Source organism: Triticum urartu, chromosome 1A (genome assembly GCF_056163025.1).
Source record: "Triticum urartu cultivar PI428250 chromosome 1A, HENAU_Tu73, whole genome shotgun sequence".
Classification (NCBI taxonomy): Eukaryota; Viridiplantae; Streptophyta; class Magnoliopsida; order Poales; family Poaceae; genus Triticum; species Triticum urartu.
In genome coordinates, this window is record NC_141873.1 from 80,406,007 (window position 1) to 80,420,936 (window position 14,930).

Below are 14,930 nucleotides of genomic sequence, written 5' to 3' on the forward strand. Positions count from 1 at the left end.
TGTTGATCTTGATAACCCACAATCAAAGAATCAACGTTATGATAAAAGAGACTTTGTTGCTAGGAAACATGGTAAAGAAAGGGAACCTTGGGTTCAGAAACCCATGCCTTTTCCTCCGAAACCATCCAAGAAAAAGGATGATGAGGATTTTGAGCGATTTGCTGAAATGATTAGACCTATCTTTTTGCGTATGAGATTAACTGATGTGCTCAAAACGAATCCTTATGCTAAATATATGAAGGATATCATTACTGATAAAAGAAAGATACCGAAAGCTGAAATTTCCACCATGCTTGCTAATTACACTTTTAAGGGTGGAATACCAAAGAAACTTGGAGATCCCTGAGTACCTACTATACCTTGCTCCATTAAAAGAAATTATATTAAAACTGCTTTATGTGATCTTGGAGCCGGTGTTAGTGTTATGCATCTCTCTTTATATCGTAGACTTGACTTGAATAAGCTAACACCTATTGAAATATCTTTGCAAATGGCTGATAAATCAACTGCTATACCTGTCGGTATCTATGAGCATGTGCCTGTTGTGGTTGCAAACGTTAAACGGACTTTGTTATACTTGATATTCCCGAGGATGATAGTATGTCTATTATTCTTGGAAGACCTTTTCTTAATACTGCAGGGGCTGTTATTGATTGCAACAAAGGCAATGTCACTTTTCATGTTAATGGTAATGAGCATACGGTACACTTTCCGAGGAAACAACCTCAAGTTCATAGTATCATTTCTATTGGAAAAATTCCATCGATTATATTTGGAGGTTTTGAATTTCCTCTTCCTACTATCAAGAAGAAATATGATATTCTTATTATTGGGGATGTGCATATCCCCGTTGAGGTAACTTAGTGTTATTCGAAATTTCTCCGGTTTGATGATTATCGGAATGAGTTTGTTAACAAGACTTGATCAACCTTGTTAGTGGATTCTTTTTGATGAGCATGAGATGTATGAAACTAGAAGCACAAAATTCTGTACCCTCTCTATACTTTCTGTTATTTATATTGAATAAAGTAAAAATAGTATTTTTCTGTCTGTTTCCTGACTTATCCATGCAATATAAAAATATCCCGAAAATAAAAGTCCTCAGAATGCCATGCCAATTTAATATGATTTTTTCGGGAATATTTGATGATTTACTGTGCAAAAATTACCGCGGGAGGAGCTGCCACCTGGCCACGAGGGTGGTGGGCGCCCCCCCCCCTATAGGGTGCGCCCCCCTGCCTCATGGGCCCAGGGTGGCCCTCCTCCACTTATCCCAGCACCCATCTTCTTCCTCTATCTCACACAAACCCGAAAAACCAACTCAAGCACGAGTTCCAGCCACTTTTGCTGTGATTTTCGATCTCCTTGCTCAAAGCACCTCTCGCAAAACTGCTTGGGGAGATTGTTCCTTGGTATATGACTCCTCCATTGGTCCAATTAGTTTTTGTTCTAGTGCTTTATTCTTTGCAAATTTGTGCTGCATAGGTGACCATGTTCTTGAGCTTGCATGTCAAATTTATATGGTTCCTAGTAGTTCTAATGCTTGATATAGGCTCTAGGCACTTGTAGGAGTAGTTGCTATCAGTTTTATTGAGTTTGGTTCACTTTTATTTTGAAGTTACTAAAAATTTCAGAATTTTTCAGAAAATGATGAGGAGATTATTGAGGGGCTCATCGAGCCAAAGCTCGAAGGAAAGGGCACCGAAGCCTAAGTATAATTTGCCACGCACCGTGGAGATTCGGTCGTGTGAATGGCCTTCTGATGATTTCTTGAGAGCAGCCGGTATCTATAAAGATTTTCATGAATTGGCTCACAATGCAGGCCTCACCGCTTTCCTCCACGACCAATGCAATTAGTATCTCTTACTCACAAATACCTTTGTGCAAAACTTCCATTTTCATTCTAGGGACTCACCACCTACGGTGGTGTTTCATTTATATGATGAGCATAAGGAAATGTCACTTTATGATTTCTGTCGGGTTTGTTTAGTCCCTTTTGAGGGCAAGACATAAGAACCACATCATGATGATGTGGCTGGGTTTATTGATAATATCACTGTAGGAGAAACCAGGAAGGTTTCCGATGCACGAATCACTAGCATACGTTTTCCTGTTTTGCGTTACTTTGCATTATTTGCTAGTCGTTGTTTAATTGGACGCGGAAATTCTAGAAACCTGAGTATCCCTGATTTAATTATTCTGCTCCAAGGTTTATATAGTGATAACACATTTAGTTTGGGCGGTATTATTGCTAGACGGTTAAATATGAACCATACTAAGGGCCCCATCTTTGGAGGCATCTATGCCACACGCCTAGCCGCACATTTTAACATACCTATTAGGCATGCTGAGAAGGAAGAAAGGGTGCTGCCCTGTGTTTATCTTGATCATAAAAGTATGGTGGCACATGATTTTATTGTTAAGAATAGGGCAGGAGAGCTTAAGTATCAATTGTTCTTTAATAAACATCATCCTGAGACTATTACCTTGCCTGCTCCTCCTTTGTTGATTTGACTGCAGGAACGTACCTTGTTCCATTGACGGCTATTCACGCCTACCGGAACCCTGCACCAGTCGAGGAGCCAGAACAGGAACTACAAGATGAGCCTGCACGACAATCTGTTTATTCTTGGGATCCAGAGATGACTGTCAGCCAGTGGCAGTCAGAGTCTTCTTCTTCATCACAGTATGATCCCAACTATCCTTCCTCATCACAGTACGACCCCAACAACTATTATTATGGATATCCGCCAGGCCAGCCGTGGCCATAGACCAACTTAGGCCAAAAGCCTAAGCTTGGGGGAGTACGTATTTCTCACCGACATTACATTTATGTTCACACACACTCATTGCTAGATGTCGGTGCTCATACTTTTCACTCTAATATCCATGCTAGTTATTTTCTTTTTCTTGCTTTCTTCTTGTGTGTTTGTTAAACCTTAAGAAAAACCAAAAAAAAATTAGTAGTAGTTTATTTTTCTGCTGTAGTAGTAATAATTAAAAATAAAACCCAAAAATATTTCCCATTCTTCTTTTGCTTGTTGGGAGCTTTCCCGTGTAAATAGTTTTATTTCTTTTCTTTGGGGGTCAGTAGGAGAAGACCGTAATTAAATTGTTGAAGTGGCTCTTATATGCATTATTGTTGATTTAACCAAGAGCCCATATTGCCTTGTCTTCTCCTGTTTATTGAATGCTCGCAGATTCCAGCTTAGTCCAATGCACGTGCACTCTTATTATTATTCACTCCGTTCGGTCGTGCAAGTGAAAGGCAATTATGATGATATATGATAGCCTGACCGAGATGAGAAAAGCTGGTATGAACTCGACCTCTTTTGTTTTTGTAAATATGATGAGTCCGTCGTTCTTGATTCATCTTATTATGAATAAACATGTTTGCAATGACAATTAGAGATCAGAGTTGCTTGTGCCATGCTTGATTAGCTATGAGTTATAATGATTTACTTTGTATGCCGACATGCTATTGAGATGATTATGATGTGGTATGATAGGGTGGTATCCTCTTTTGAATCATTTAAGTGACTTGACTTGGCACATGTTCACGCATGTAGTTGAAACAAAATCAACATAGCCTTCACGATATTTATGTTCATGGTGGATTATATCTTACTCATGCTTGCATCCAATGTTTATTAATTTTAATGCATGTACATGGTTGTTGTCGCTCTCTAGTTGGTCCCTTCCCAGTCTTTTGCTAGCCTTCACTTGTACTAAGCGGGAATACTGCTTGTGCATCCAATCCCTTAAACCCCAAAGTTATGCCAGATGAGTCCACCATACCTTCCTATATGCGGTATCTACCTGCCGTTCCAAGTAAATTTGTATGTGCCAAACTCTAAAGCTTCAAATAAACATTCTGTTTTGTATGCTCGAGTAGCTCATGTATCAACAAAGGCTGTCCCTATCTTCCGTGTTAGGCGGGTTATTCTCAAGAGGAGTGGACTCCGCTCCTCACTCACGAGAAAATGGTTGGTCACCGGGATGCCCAGTCCCATGCTTTATTCAAACTAAATCAAAATTAATTGCAAACAAAACTCCCCCTGGGACCTGATGTATGTTGGAGGCACTCGTTGTTTCGAGCAAGCCATGGATTGATGCTTGTTAGTGGAGGGGGAGTATAAACTTTACCATTCTGTTTGGTAACCGCCTATAATGTGTTTAGCATGGAAGATATCACCATCTCTTAGTTGTTACGTTGACAATGAAAGTATACCGCTCAAAATACAATTTATCTCTATTTCAAAACCGAGCTCTGGCACCTCTACAAATCCCTGCTTCCCTCTATGAAGGGCTTATCCATTTACTTTTATGTTGAGTCATCACCCTCTTATTAAAAAGCACTAGCTGGAGAGCACAGCCGTCATTTCCATTCATCACTGTTAATTTATATTGGGTATGACTATGATTGGATCTCTTTTACCATGAATTACAATGTCTAGTCAGTCCTTGATCTTTAAAGGTGCTCTGCATTTATGTTTTGCGGTCTCAGAAAGGGCTAGCGAGATACCATCTTGTTATATCATATCATGATTGTTTTGAGAAAGTGTTGTCATCCGAGATTTATTATTATGACTTGCTAGTTGATTATGCTATTGATACGAGTAATTATGAGACCTGAGAATTATTGCAAATGTGGTTAGTTATGATCTATGCTGAAAACATGAATGCTGGCTTGACATAGTTACAACAACAAGAGCAAACAAAGTTTGTAAAAGTGTTTCTTTCTTTCAGTTTGTCAACTGAATTGCTTGAGGACAAGCAACGGTTTAAGCTTGGGGGAGTTGATACGTCTCCGTCGTATCTACTTTTCCAAACACTTTTGCCCTTATTTTGGACTCTAACTTGTATGATTTGAATGGAACTAACCCGGACTGACGCTGTTTTCAGCAGAATTGCCATGATGTTGTTTTATGTGCAGAAAACAAATATTCTCGGAATGACCTGAAACTCCACGGGAGGTCTTAGAAAAAATAATAAAAAATCCTCGCCAAATATGAAGACCAGGGGGCCCACACCCTTCTCACGAGGGTGGGGGGAGCCCCCCTAAGGCGCGCCCCCTACCTTGTGGGCCCCCTGTTGACCCTCCGATGCCAACTCCAACTTTATATATTTGCTTTCGGAGAGAAAAAAATCAGAGAGAAGAAATCAATGCATTTTATGATACGGAGCCGCCGCCAAGCCCTAAAACCTCTCGGGAGGGCTGATCTGGAGTCCGTCCGGGGCTCCGGAGAGGGGGATTCGTCGCCGTCGTCATCATCAACCATCCTCCATCACCAATTTCATGCACTACAAGAAATATGTCAACTTATGACCTTCTGTCAGTGACCCTCGAAGAAATGGTCATAAATTTATGACCATTTTAGACAAATTGGTCAAAAGCTGTTCAGGGGGCTTCAAACCCTAAACCATTGCGACCATTTTGGTCAGAAAGGTCATAATTTCCTTACACGAAATGGTCACAAAGCAAACAGTGCTAGTCCGCTGCCTTATTTCTAGTTGTTAATGACCAATATAGATGGTCATAGCCTTGTAGATTGTGGTGGGTTGTGATGACTAGGCGCCATCTCATCAGTTTTGCCTATGTGTCATGTCCATGTGGTAGTTTTTGCCCTAGGTTGTGAAGCAACCTATATTTCTATCATTCCCAAAATTCCCAAAAAAAACTCATGAATTCTTTGGGTCATATCTTCATGAAATATGTAAAAATCCTTCCTTGCCTAGTTCAAAACTAATTCAACAATATTCATTTTCCTATTCTGTTCACAACAACACTTTATGAAGGAAGTGCTATTTATATATTCTTGATTGCCCTCGGAATTTTTGGGCACTCTTTTCTATCCAAATCATTACCGCATGACAAAATTCAGCTCCATTTGCCTAGCAAATATTCTTCGGCAAATTTTCAAAGTTTTTGTCCACCTAGAAGCATTGTGAAGGAAGTACCTTTTCTATATCTCTAAATGACATGAAATTTATACAGTTCCTTCATATGCCCAAATTATCACCCTCCTCCAAATTGCAGCTCAGTCAAATCATCTATGTGAGCCCAGGTTCAATTTATATTTTATGGCCAAATTGGCACGTTGCAAAGCAAGTGTTATATAGACCCCTCCTATTACCCTCAAACTTTTCGGCCACTCTTCCATACCCAAATCATTGCCACATGATAATATTCAGCTCAATTTTCCTAGTAAATCTTTCTCGGGAAATTTCCAAAGTTTCTACCTCGAGAGAAGCTTTGTGACGTAAGTACTAGCTAGGCTTACCCAAATGATCTAAAAATTTACCAGCGCATGACCATACCTAAGTAACTTACCTGCACCAATTTTGAGCTCATTTCATTCATCCAATCTCTCTCACTAGTTTTCCCAAGTTTCTGTCCATAGAAGAGCATTGTGAAGGAAGTACTACTTTGGCATGTCCAAATGGTATCAATTTTCTACAATGCTTTCCTATGCCCAAATAACCATCCTCCACAAAATTTCAGCTCAATCCATTCATTATTTTGAGCCCAGCTTCAACATTCATATTTTTGTCCAGCGTGGTACTTTGCAAAGCAAGTACCACCTAGGATCCTCCTTTTGAGCTCAAAATTTTTGAAGACATTATCCTTAGTAGATGATCATCCTCAGCCAAAACTCACGCCCATTGGCCATGTGCATTTCCCGTACCGCTAATCAAACACTTGGCTGCTAATTCATGTTTGAGCATCGATCGGTCTCCTCGTGAGAATATTATATTGTAATTTTCTTCCTAGCACCAACCTTGGGAGTTCCCAACCCACTAGACATGCCTAGGCCGCGCAAAACACATGGCAACGTCACGGTCGCGCGGTGACCACGCGGCGGGCATGCAAGTTTACGCGCTCTAGAGCTGGGGCCCTCGGCCGCCGCCCAAACCTCGACGTATCGCCACCAAACCATGTATTTATGATTAAATAGGTCCTTGTGTAACTATAAATGATTTTTGGAAAAAATAAATAGCAAACTATGAGGCAGCTGCAGTTCAAATTTGACCCGCTTCCAACTGAATCGGCGGAAATTTGTCTTTTTCACGAGAGGTGGATCAAAATTTTTTACACCCAACCATTTTGTCAATTATGCATTAAATATGGCCTAGTATTTTATAAAAATGATTTGGTCCAATTTTGCAACAATTATTTGGTAGTTCCTTCACAAAAAAACCTCCTTTCGGGCACTCAAAAAATGAAAAATGGTTTTTTCTACCAACGAAAATGAAAACTTCCTTAGACAACATTGTTTGCCAATATACACTCTTGTGCACAATATGAGATCATTTGAACAAACTATGCCATGGATGTGGCCATAAGATTGATCATTTGGCTTGAAAGCCATTGATCTCCACACATGATAGCTCGTTTCTGAGAACACTTTTTTATAATAATTGCCGTATTACAAGTTTGTTATTTTTCCTAGGAACTTGGCCACATATGATGACACAATGCGAAGGTTTCCCAATTTTTTGAATTTTTTATGCCCGTTTCAAAATGCGGTCAAAACGGCGGGAATGACAGTTCCTAGCTAGTGGTTGAATCTTGGAATTTTTTTGGTGTTTCTTTGATTAAATAGGTCCTTATGTAACTATAAATGATTTTTGGAAAAAATAAATAGCAAACTATGAGATAGCTGCAGTTCAAATTTGACCCGCTTCCAGCTGAATCGGCGGAAATTTGTCTTTTTAACGAGAGGTGGGTCAAATTTTTTTACACCCAACCATTTTGTCAATTGTGCATTAAATATGGCCTAGTATTTTATAAAAATGATTTGGTCCAATTTTGCAACAATTATTTGGTAGTTCCTTCACAAAAAAACCTCCTATCGGGCACTCGAAAAATGGAAAATGGTTTTTTTGTCCAACGAAAATGAAAACTTCCTTAGACCACATTGTTTGCCATTCCAATATGCACTCTTGTGCACAATATGAGATCATTTGAACAAACTATGCCATGGATGTGGCCATAAGATTGATCATTCGGCTTGGAAGCCATTGATCTCCACACATGATAGGTTGTTTCTGAGAACACTTTTTTATAATAATTGCCTTATTACAAGTTTGTTATTTTTCCTGGGAACTTGGCCACATACGATGACACAATGCGAAGGTTTCCCAATTTTTTGATTTTTTTTGAATTTTTTATGCCCGTTTCAAAATGTGGTCAAAACGGCGGGAATGACCGCTCCTAGCTAGTGGTTGAATCTTGGAATTTTTTTGGTGTTTCTCTTATTAAATAGATACTTATGTACCTAGAAATGATTTTTGGAAAAAATAAATAGCAAACTATGAGGCAGCTGCAGTTCAAATTTGACCCGCTTCCAACTGAATCGGCGGAAATTTGTCTTTTTCACGAGAGGTGGATCAAAACTTTTTGCACCCAACGATTTGGTAAATTTTGCATTAAATATGGACTAGTATTTTATAAAAATGATTTGGTCCAGTTTTGCAACAATTATTTGGGAGGTCCTTCACAAAAAAACATCCTTTTGGGCACTCGAAAAATGAAAAATGGTTTTTTCGTACAAAGAAAATGAAAACTTCCTTAGGCAACATTGTTTGCCATTCCAATATGCACCCTTGTGCACAATATGAGATCATTTGAACAAACTATGCCATGAATGTGGCCATAAGATTGATCATTTGGCTTGAAAGCCATTGATCTCCATACATGATAGCTCGTTTCTGAGAACACTTTTTTAAAATAATTGCCGTATTACAAGTTTGTTATTTTTCCTGGGAACTTGGCCACATATAATGACACAATGCGAAGGTTTCCCAATTTTTTAATTTTTTTAAAAAAATTTATGCCCGTTTCGAAATGCGGTCAAAACGGCGGGAATGACTCTTCCTAGCTAGTGGTTGAATCTTGGAATTTTTTTGGTGTTTCTCTGATTAAATAGATACTTATGTACCTAGAAATGATTTTTGGAAAAAATAAAGAGCAAACTACAAGGCAGCTACAGTTCAAATTTGACCCACTTCCGGCTGAATCGGCGGAAATTTGTCTTTTTCACGAGAGGTGGATCAAATCTTTTTACACCCAACCATTTGGTCAATTGTGCATTAAATATGGCCTAGTATTTTATAAAAATGATTTGGTCCAATTTTGAAACAATTATTTGGGAGGTCTTTCACAAAAAAACTTATTTTGGACACTCAAAAAATGGAAAATTGTTTTTTCATGCAAAAGAAATAAAAACTCCCTTTGTCAATGTTGTTTGCCAATATAAGATGAAACTTGTGCAAAATATGTCATCATTTGAACAAATATTAGATAGGTCTTTCATAATAAAACTCATTTTAAGCATTGAAAAATGGAATGAAAAATTTGTATGTAATCAATCACGACCAATTTATATGGTCAAAAAATCGTCAAACTGTTTGGTGCGCTCTGATTGGTCCATAGGCATATCACGCGGATCATGCATCAACCACCGTCGGATGCTTCTGGATCCAACGGCAGCCCTCACCCCCTCACCCTCTCACCCAAACCCTAGCTTCCCCGATCCACTCCTCTCCCCCGATCCACTCTCCCACCCAAACCCTAGCTTCCCCGATCCACTCTCCCCCTCTCGTCCCATAGCCGCCACCCCCAACCGCCGCCGGCGCCGTCCTCCGTCCTCTCCCCCAACCCCGGCCGCCGGCAACCCCTTCCCTCCCCTTCTCTCCCACGTCCGCGGTCGGATCCGCGCTCCCTCCTTGCTCATGACCTAGACCTAGCAGCATGGCACGACCATGGGCATGGCGGCGGCCAGATCCACCCCCTCCCCCTCCCTCCCACCTTGATCTGCTGTCACCCCCACCGTCGACGACGCACGACAGCGGCAGTGGGCTCGTGAGCCAGATCATAAGGAAGGACGTCCCCTTCCTCCCGATCTCATCGTGCTCCTCTCGATCCCGTCCACTTCCTCCCCACAGAAGAGCCTCAGTTTTGACCGTGTCTCGCTGCTGTGTGCAGAAGTCTGGGAGGCATGGGCCCGGGGGCGTGTGCCAGATCTGCGCCGACGGCCTGGGCACCATGGTGGAAGGCGAGGTCTTCACCATGGTGGAAGGAGGGCATCCAGGCCTGCCTCCTGTGCAAACCGCGTACAAGCATCACCTGGGCGTGAGCAGACCAGTTCCACACCAACAAGATGAACCTGGGCGATGCTGACGCAGTACGACATCAAGGAGGTGCAGGAGCACTGCAACTACCTATGTGAGCACTCGATTCTTCTTCCTGATTCGATTTGGTGTTGATTTGATTGATTCCCGATGCATGATTCTTCTTCTTAGGTACTCTTCTGTTGATGAACTTCCTCCACACCTGCAGTGACAAGAAAACGCTAAAGAAGTGGTTGTTCAGCGACCAGACTGTGGGCTAAGAAAATCCAGCTGAAAGAGAGACGACCACCGTACCTGCCTGAGAAAGATCCTGCCTACAGTGCATGGATGGTAAGATTTGTTTCATGATTCAGTTTTGGGTTAAGTAGTAAGCAGTAGTCTAGTTACAATGCCTCTTCTGAAGAAAGACTTGCAGATATCTATCTTGTGCTGCATGCCCATTGATGCATACATGTTGTCAGTGCTATCCGTCTTGGCCTTGCATGTGGTATGGTTGCTAGTTCCTTCTACTGGCATCTCCATCTCTCACCACCGTTGCGTAGATAGATTATAGTTGCTAGTTCGGTCTCCTTTTGGTATGAATGTGCTATGTAGGTTGCGAAATGCATCGAGATCGGTCTTCCAGTGATCATACTGCTGGTGGCTCTTTCCTAGGTAGTACATGCATCATCAGTCCTATATAGCTGCTGCTCATGTACTCATTTTTTTCTAGGAAAGTGGGAGGGCAGGGCCCCTTGATTTTCTTTTGCTGATTCATATCCCCAATCAGGAATCAGACTAGACTAGAGTTCAGAGATTGATAAAATTGAATTCTCACATATAAAGTTTTAATTGCAAGGATGGGAGGTGGATGCCCGTACGGATCCGACGTCTCCGACCTCGGCATCCACAAGGAGGAGCGGCGACAAACCTGGACCCGTCTGCTGGTGCTGCTGATCCTGCTTGGACGGACATGCTGCCTCTTCCACGTCGGCTACATGACAGCCATGGTGAGCTCTTTGCTCCCTGCATCTTACAATAGTTGGCCTGAGATTATAGTTGGGCTAGAAATGAACTTCTTCAGTTCGATTTGTAAGATATAATACCAGTCGAAATCAGTGGATCATGGGTGATATGAGATTCTAACTAAATCCTTAAGTTTGTTTCTTTAACCATATGTGTAACTAAAATCCTGGTTCATTGCATTTTAACAATGCAAGCTGTACCACGAGTCATTCAACAATTACAGGATATTGTGACTTTCATCGGTACCTACTTGGACACACAAAATATGAGTAGCTACAATTGACTTCTGGTTATATTATGTTGTCAGCTTCATCTGTTCTGATTCTATGATATCTATGGAGACATTGGTTCAGTTAGTTTTTTCTAGTACAACTACCATGAATATCCATGTCTCTTTATACCAGTAAGTTAGTCTGATGCTAGACTAGACGCCTCTTTATGCAAGTTTATTGTCATGTATATTTATATGTATCAAGTCGAATCAAGTAGTAACATGTGAAAAACACTTGCACTGGTGTATGTAAGGAGTCAAGTACATGTTTGTTACAGCAGGGCAGAGTAGATGTTTGTGTTACCATCCAGTCCACTGACACCATGTTGTAAAAAAAAGCATGTTGGAGTGTGATAGTTAGATAGCCGGTTCATATGTAGTAGTACATTAGATTTCTTCTGTATTGTTTTGTTAAAATTCAGTTTTGATTGTATTCGAGCGCCTAGCAAACAAGTTAACATGGGCCGACGTTTTCTGTTGCAGCTGGAGCTGATCGTCGGAATGTCGTCTGCGCGGAGGCTAATTTCTTCCAACAAGGATATGTCGTCTGCTGACCATGCGCATGAGCGTATGACGACCTTGCCGACTAGTAGAATTTTGGAACATGAGCTGAAAATCCACTGTTGACTAGTCTAGCTGAAAGTGCGTGTACCTGAAGTTGCGATAGCAGATTATTACCTTGTAGAGGGTTAATGCTTCCAATTTTTTTAGCATCGATCTTGAGCATCTCTTGGTTCTACGTAGCTTAGTCGTTGTGCCAAAAGTCACCAGTTTGGAATTTTGGGAAAAGATTCAACTGCCTTTTTTAGCATCGACCTTGTCTTATTGATTAGATTGATACAGTTGGTGCAGCAGATTGAAAAACCTCGAAACGAAATCTTTCTGATCCCTAGGGAAGACGGTCAAATTGGAAGAAAATCCATAGACTGACGACCCCATTGCCTGCATCCTGTAGAAGTATAAGATAACCAAAAGTTCAGCAAAATAAAGTCTCCACACTCACCGCCGTTTCACTCTGTTCCTTGCTTCCTAAACCTGCACCTGTAGTAGCTTATTGTTATCCTGGTTGTTTTGTTGCTATCAATATTAGTCCCATGTTTTGTTTCCTTGCATGCTTACTACTATAATCTATACTACTACTATTGTCATATCTACTTCTGGTGGTTCCCTCAAATTATGTATATCTACTATTGTCATATCTCTATTCACATGTAATCAAACATCTTTGTACTACTGCTGTTGTTGTATGGCAAACACCAGAGGCAAATCATATTTGTGATGCAGTTTCTGTAACTTGGCGTTTCTACATGGCTTGTTTATATTGGCAATTATACACTGATGATGATGTTTACCTGCATTGCTTAATTTTGTTTATCTTGATCTTGACGAAAAAAACATCACATGTTTATTTTCTGTCAAAGACATAACAAACATGTCTTTTTCATTATTGAGCTTAATTATAGGCTCTTGTGCAGCAGCAACCGTTGATTTCAATTTCAGCTGATCAATCATCTGTCCTTGTGCAGCACAAGGGTTCCATGGGGATACAACAGCAGCAGGACGACCATTACTCCATCAATTGCAAGCTCCAGGTACTAATCCGACTCAGCTCTCTCCTGTAGTGCATCCATTACTCATACCCTTGCTGCCCCAAAATCTTGAGCGATGAGATAACATCATGGAGAGTGGGATTTTTTGTTTCCTATCTTAGCAATTGAGTTAAAGCAATGTAATATAAGTATGAGCACTCGGCTATTGTACAACTGTTTGCATATTTGTTTTGTATTTTTTTATAAATGATGATAGTTTGTGCAAGATGTTCACATGTTAATTTTTGTTGACTAAAATCTCTTATGCCCTTGACTTAGCTTGACCCAGAACAGATGCATACTAACCTTCACCTTGTTCTTTCTCTCGTAGACTCGAAGGAGGCTGTATGCAAGGCACCAAGGTGCATGGTGCTCGCAAGCGACGAACGGAGGCTGTTCGACATCGGCTACACAAACCACCATTGTGAGCTCCTCACTTTTCTATGATACAATCATGCTCTGTTTCATGGGTTAGTTAGGATTTTGATGCTTTTTGCGCCGTGGTTGAGTCCTTGCCGAGTGTTGTGTCAATGATCAACTACTGGTGCCTAATCTGGCTATTTTATTTGCTGCTGGTAATTAGTAGTATTAGAGTGCCGCTGGTTTATTAGGATGTGGCTAGAACCATTGGATGACTTCCTGTACATGTTATCCAGAATTAGTACTTGTCCCATTTTTTGTTTCCATGCTGGATATGTTATGGTTCAAGTGTCGATGATGTCTAGTAGATAGTTGGCTAGCTATTTACCTGCTGCTGATTGATGCTCTTGTGGTTAGCATTATACTCCTGGAATCATATTATATTATATCTAGTGTTCTTGTGGTTCTGTGAAGATGCATCACAAACATCTAGGTCATTGAAGTTGGCTGAATCTGTTGATTTATCATATATTTGGCCCATAAATCTACATTTCTATGAGATCTCTTTCAATAGTCTGTACACTAAACCTGGAGGTTTGCAAATCTACTCCAGGAATAATAGCGACTCTAATGCTGGTAGCCCATGTGTTCACTCTTTTACAGGAGCTCCAGGTCTATGAAATTTGAAGTTCGAAGCTGTATAGCCCTACTCAGCAAAGAGCCGTATAGACTGTAAATATTGTAATATTGTAATAGTAGGCATATTTGGGTTGTAATACACTATGTACAGATTGTGGTAGACTTAGTTGTATTTGGTAAACTATATTTGTACGACTTAGTTGTATTTGGTGAACTATATTTGTACTGTTCCGTCTGAAATATTGACTATGTATGTGATTTGAAAACGTGTGGAATGGAAACCTGACTCGTGGAACCCACTTATGAAAATAATTTGAGCAGTTTTGAAATTTTTGTCAAGTGGGCCCAATGTGTGAGATGATGACAAGTGGGACCAGCTCCAAAATATAATGGCCCAAACAATGTTAAAAGGCCCCGGCCCAAAAATAAATAAAAGGCTGAAATGGGCTTGGCTCGCTTAACTTACAGAAAAAATAAATATTAAAAAGGCTGAATTAATGGGCTCGGCCCATGTAAAACACCCAATTGGACCGGGCTGAACCTTGTGCCACATCAGCTTGCCACGCTGGATGCCTACGTGGCCTGCGGAGGTTGCTAGTGACCAAAACGCCACAGTGGACATTTTTTGGTCATAAACGTTTGTGACCATTCCAAAAGAAAGGTCGCTATAGTCAGTTTACGACGCCCAGCTTTTGACCTTATGTTTTTGGTCACAAAAAGGTCATAAATGGAAATTTGTGACCTTTCAGTGACCAATAGTGGTGGTCATAATTTGACATATTTCTTGTAGTGATGATGCTCACCGCCGTGCGTGAGTAATTCCATCATAGGCTTGCTGGACGGTAATGGGTTGGATGAGATTTATCATGTAATCGAGTTAGTTTTGTTAGGGTTTGATCCCTAGTATCCATTATGTTCTGAGATTGATG

The 14,930-nt window shown here is 40.7% G+C and overlaps 1 long non-coding RNA gene across 1 annotated transcript; it reads left to right on the forward strand.

Moving 5' to 3' along the window:
* The first annotated feature begins 13,323 nt into the window (after positions 1-13,323).
* On the forward strand, positions 13,324-14,282 carry LOC125508859 (uncharacterized). The gene is made up of 2 exons (XR_007283856.2): positions 13,324-13,426; positions 14,026-14,282. It is a non-coding gene; the product is annotated as an uncharacterized LOC125508859 (long non-coding RNA).
* The last annotated feature ends 648 nt before the right edge of the window (positions 14,283-14,930 follow it).